Source organism: Chiloscyllium plagiosum, unplaced genomic scaffold (genome assembly GCF_037043375.1).
Source record: "Chiloscyllium plagiosum isolate Xiang-an unplaced genomic scaffold, Cpla_swu_hap1 HiC_scaffold_33, whole genome shotgun sequence".
NCBI lineage: Eukaryota > Metazoa > Chordata > Chondrichthyes > Orectolobiformes > Hemiscylliidae > Chiloscyllium > Chiloscyllium plagiosum.
Window position 1 is genome coordinate 25,021,779 of NW_028270171.1, and position 5,549 is coordinate 25,027,327.

The 5,549-nt window shown below is 44.0% G+C and overlaps 1 non-coding gene across 1 annotated transcript; it reads left to right on the top strand.

Moving 5' to 3' along the window:
* The first annotated feature begins 1,279 nt into the window (after window positions 1-1,279).
* Window positions 1,280-1,352, top strand: trnar-ucu (transfer RNA arginine (anticodon UCU)). Its single transcript has one exon. It is a non-coding gene; the product is annotated as a tRNA-Arg (tRNA).
* The last annotated feature ends 4,197 nt before the right edge of the window (window positions 1,353-5,549 follow it).

Consider the following 5,549-nt stretch of genomic DNA (forward strand, 5'->3'; position numbering starts at 1 on the left):
TGGCTCAGCGGCCATCTTGTGTGTCCGTGTGCCTAGTGTCACCCTGCCCAGTGCCATCTCCCACTTCACTTTGTGGTCAAGGAGGTGAGGGTATTAACTGGAACAATCCATGTTGGGCCATTGGAATCTCCTTCCTGTCCCGATATAGAGCTGGCTCTCTTCCACAAAGGGGGGGCTCGCAATTTCGGGCAGATCTTCTCTCTCTCCAGATTTTGTTTATTTAAAACATATACTTTTTTCATTAAAAATCAAATAGAAATGCAGACAAAGGTTCTAAATCAGTTGTGTACAGTCTGTGCAGAGAGAAAAGAACCAACAAAACACTGGAATTTTGACATTTCTCAAAGTTCTGTGTCGTGAAGAAAAAAGGCATTTTGTACTTGGGCAGGAACCGATCTCTGTTCATCGTCAGGCACCAAGAGGGTCTGAGAACTGAAAGAACGATGTGATAATTTGTCAGAAAGACCTGAGACTGTGTTGTTTCCCTGTTACACCTTGGCAGCAGCTGCCCAAAACTTTAGTGCATCCCTCAGTGTGTTGTTACAGATCTTGGAATATGCTCGGCTGTAGCACTCGTTTAAGATCAACTATTCCCAGTAGAGTATTGGCACTGGGTTTTTGTGGCTTAATGGGTCAGACTGTAGCTTCTGATGTAGTGGATTGGTGGTTCTAATCCCTTTTGGGGTGTTGACTTTTTAAGCCTGGTCTTTGTGGTGGCTGATTTTCGTCCCATATCAACTCCATCTCAATCCAAATTGACTGGATTTTTCAACTACTCCATTAAAAATCACTTGCCTGCTTCGAGAGTATGGCAAATGCTCTTTAGTAGAAACTTGCACAAGGTAATTCCAGGGTTTGGGAGATCTTGGGGTGAATTGTCTGAAAGAGACAGCACAGCCCCAATGGGCTGAATGCCCGCTAAGATCCTGTTGATTTGTCCTCATTGCAGCTTTTTGCAACATCTCCACTTCCTCCTTCCCCAGTAACTGCAAATACCTTGAAAGTGGTGCACAAAATAACATTGAGCCCTTTGCTATTTTCCTGTCTGCTCCATTTTCCTCAGACTTGAGTTGTGCAAAGTTGGAGTTTGGTGGATTTCTTGTCTGTCCGTTTGGGGAGAAATGGGAGGTAAGATCAATTTTATCAAGCAGCCAATGATTTAGCATGAGATGGAAGGGGGAACAACCAATCAGTGTGAGTATAAAACTCAGAGAAGAACACAATATGAGAGGTTCAGGGTGCAGTATTTATAGGCTGCCATTTCAGTTTAGTAGGTGTGGTCCCAGTGGTCTAATGGGTAAGGCGTTGGCCTTCTAAGCCTGAGATTATGGGTTCAAGTCCCATCTGGGATGGCTAACTTTTAAGCCTTGTCTTCACGGCTGATCTTTTTGTCTGATGTCAAGTCGATTTCTCATCTCCCCTGGAAACGTCTCCAGGTCTGTGTTGGGTTTGGTGGGATGTTGTGTCAGAAAAATACAGAACTTTGTGGGGTCTGCAGGATATGGGGCTAAATCACCCCTCTCTCTATGTCGGATTTGGAGGGATCAGTCAAAAGTGTCGTCTTATTTTGAATAAAATCTCTAACTTGAAATAAACGGAAGAGGTCCCTGTTAGGTAGCTTGTGTTTCTGTGCTAACTGATCGAAGGACATCATTGTGTCTCCCTCAAACAAATCACCCGCGCAAGACACACCCCTAGCTGCCCAATGTTTGGATCCTGAATCTATCATCCCCGGTTGAAAACCCGGCATACCCGGTATAAGAGAAGATGCCTTGCCAATATTGCCTTCCCCCTGCCGAATTGCCCTCCATGTTTTAACAGTATTGATAACTATTGGGTGAAGGCAATATTCCCTAACTGTCCTCATTGTGTCCAAACACAGCAAGCGAGTAAGGGGTCACCTTAGCCTGGGAGGTTTCAATATCTAACCATATTGAAAGAGGGTCCCCACAAGCCCAATCACTCATGTAGGATAAAAGTGAGCTTAGTTGGTAGCTTTTAATGTCTGGGAGATCCATTTCCCCCAGTCTGTGAGACAATTGCAGTTTAGCTAATTTAATGAAGGGCCACTGACAATGTCAAATAAAGGGGCTGAACCAGCCATTTCGTCTCCTGAATGTTTGCTTATTGAAAATCAGGGGGAGCATCCATATAGGGTATAGTACACGGGGGAGAATATTCATCTTAATAAGCGCTATCCAACCCAACCACGAGACCAGAAGCGCCTCCATCTTTGAAGGTCTTGTTTGATTTTGTCAAATAATTGAACAAAATTGGCTTTGAACATCCGATTCAGAACTGGAGTAATGAACATGCTCAAATACACAAAACCCCCCTGTGACCATTTAAATGGGAATCGATATTCACCCTCAAGACTTAACACCTTCATAAGACCACCCATAGGCATAGCCTCTGATTTTGCAAGATTAATCTTGTCCCCCAAAAAGGTGCAAAACACACAGATGCATGCTAACAGGCGAGGTACTGAAACTGCTGCATTTGACAAGAGAATTAGAACATCGTCCGCATACAATAAACTCTTATGTACGGCCACTTAACTCGGTCAAGCGCCTTCTCTGTATCTAGAGAAATCCCCAATCCCTATATTGCCTGTTGTTGACACGCTTGAATTACATTAAGCAGCCTCCTAACATTATTGGAGGATCTGCGGCCCTTTATGAAGCCTGTCTGGTCCTCTTTAACAATAGAAGGTAACACAGTCTCCAGCCTTAACACAAGGGTCTTGGAGAGGATTTTAAAGTCCACATTTAAGAGTGAAATGGGCCTGTACAAAGCACAGTCCCCCGGGACCTTCCCTTTTTTAAGAATAAGTGAACTATTGGCCTCTGTCAGAGATGGCGGGAGACAATCATGGCTGTATGAGTCATTAAACATGTTGAACATCGGGCCTGACAATATGTTTATAAATTCCTTCTAGAATTTGCTGGGAAGTCCATCAGGACCGGGTGCCTTTCCACTCTGAAGCTGCTTCACAGCCTCCTGCACCTCTTGCTCTGATAAGGGGACATTGAGAAAAGACTCTTATTCAGGGGTCACACCCGGGAGCTCCAGATCCTTGAATAAAGCCTCCATTTTGGCCCGCCCCTCCTCACAAACCTCAGATTGGTATAACTTAGAGTCAAATCTCTGGAATTACACATTAATCTTTTTGGAGTCACATGTTCGGTTCCCAGACCCTTCCCTAATCACCGTAATGGCTTGAGGGGCGCTCCTTTTCCTAGCGAGATATGCTAAGTATTTACCAGGCCTGTCACCATGATCATATTACCTTTGCTTTGCAAAAGTAAGCTCGTTCTTTGCTGTCTGCGTGAGCACGGAATTCAATGCAGACCACGGCGCCGTAATCCTCTGTAACTTGACCAACGAGGGCCTGTCAACGTAAGCCTTCTCAGCTGCCTTCAACTGTGCTTCGAGGAGACATTGCTGTTCACCCTTCTGCCGCCTCCTACTGGCAGGGTAGGAAATAACTGACCCACTGGCAAATGCTTTGGCAATTTCCGAAAGGAAGGATGGGCTACTAGCCGAGTGTGAGTTAATGTCTAGGAACGCCCAAAATTCCCGAGAGAAATGCTCCACAAATGTATTATCCTTGAGGATAAAGGGATCCATTCGCCAGTGCCTTGGACCCACGGTAACGTCCTTAATCTTAACCAACAGGTACACTGGAGTGTGGTCAGAGATGGTAATATTACCGATCGTACAAGATGCCACCAAGTCCAGGGTTGCCATGGGGATTGGAAAAATATCAATCCTGGTGTGACATCTGTGTGGATTGGAAAAAAACGTAAAATCCCTGCCTGTAGGGTGGGGACACCTCCAGATGTCCACCAACCCTCACTCCACACACAGATCCACTAATTGTTTAGTTTGTACAGAGGGTATCGGGGGGCCTTTGGGCAAAGTCTGTACTGTGGGATCCATGAGACAGTTAAAATCTCCCCCTTTAATGACATGCCAGGACTCCAGACTGATCAATTTAGAAAACGCATCTATCAGAAAGGGTTACAAACCTCCTGTGTGTGTGTCTTTAACACACTCTCGTAACTTAACTGGGAGATTCCTCCTCACCAATACAGCCACTCCCCTACTTCTGGTATTAAATGATATGAAGTAAACCCCATCAAGGCCATTCTGCTGTCGTTTCAAATGCTCCTTGTCATCCAAGTGCGTCTCCTGTAACAAAGGAATATCCACTTTTTCCTTTCTAAGACTCAAAAGTACCTTCTTCCTCTTAATTGGTGAGTGACTTCCCTTGATATTCCAGGTTCACCATTTAATCAAGTCATTAGCCATAACCTTCTGCAGTAACATTTAAATTCCAGAGAGGAGGAACTCGAACCACAAATCACTGAGCCTTAGTGTCATATGATCCATCAAATATAAAACCTACATAAACTGAAACCACTACATTTAACAAACCTACAAAACTATCAAAGATTAAAAGCAATACAAACCACCATATAAAGCGCCAATGGCGCTGAATAGGGGAACTCACCTCCTGCCCAAAGGGGGTAACTACCTATCCCAAACTGCCCGTAAGTGGGCATCTAGCCATCCCAACCATTTTCCCTCCTTCTAGCTAGAGCTGTACCACAAACACAAGCAGAATAGAAAGTAAATATACCTTGGAATAGCAATATGAATAAAGGAAAAACCCATTTAAGATCGATGGGGTAAATACCCCACCCATCCTCTGGGATCACTTCACTTAGAAATTGAAAGTACACACCTCACTCTCCACCAAACATAGTTTAAACCGGATTATTACCAACTGGGAAAACAAGGAAAAGAAAGCTCCAACTGGACTTCCTCTGTTTTTTTAAAAAACAACAAAGACATAACCAAACAACACTATTTGTAGATACTAAATTGTTCCGATTCGGTTAATTTGTCCACAAAGTCTCTTGCCTTCTCCGATGTATCAAACAGATGTACGGATCCATGTAAGGTTATCGGAGCACCGCCGGATACCTCAGAGAGTACTGGATCCCAAACTCCCTCAGTCTTCTCTTGGCAGAAACATTATCCGTCAGGGGGCGGGAATTAAACAGCCAGGGCTGACAAAGGAAGTCAGGAAATGTATCGTAGGGAAAGAGAGAGCCTACAAAGTGGCCAAGAGCACTGGGAAATCAGAAGATTGGGAAGACGACAAAAACAAACAGAGGTTAACAAAGACATAGAAATAAGGGAGGAGAGGATCAAATGTGAAGGTAAGCTAGCCAGTAATATTAGAAATGATTGTTAAAGTTTCTTTCAATACGTAAGAAACAAATGAGAGGCAAAAGTAGAAATTGAGCCGTTCCAAATTGATGCAGGAAGGCTCGTGAAGGGAGATAAGGAAATGGCTGAAGAACTTGGTAAATACTTTGTGTCAGTCTTCACAGTGGAAGACATGAGCATTATCCTAACAATTAAGGAGAGTCAGGAGGCAGATTTGAATATGGTAGCCATTACAAAAAAGGAAGTAATAGAAAAGCTAAAAGGTCTAAAAATTGATAAATCTCCCGGCCCCGATGGTCTACAGCCTA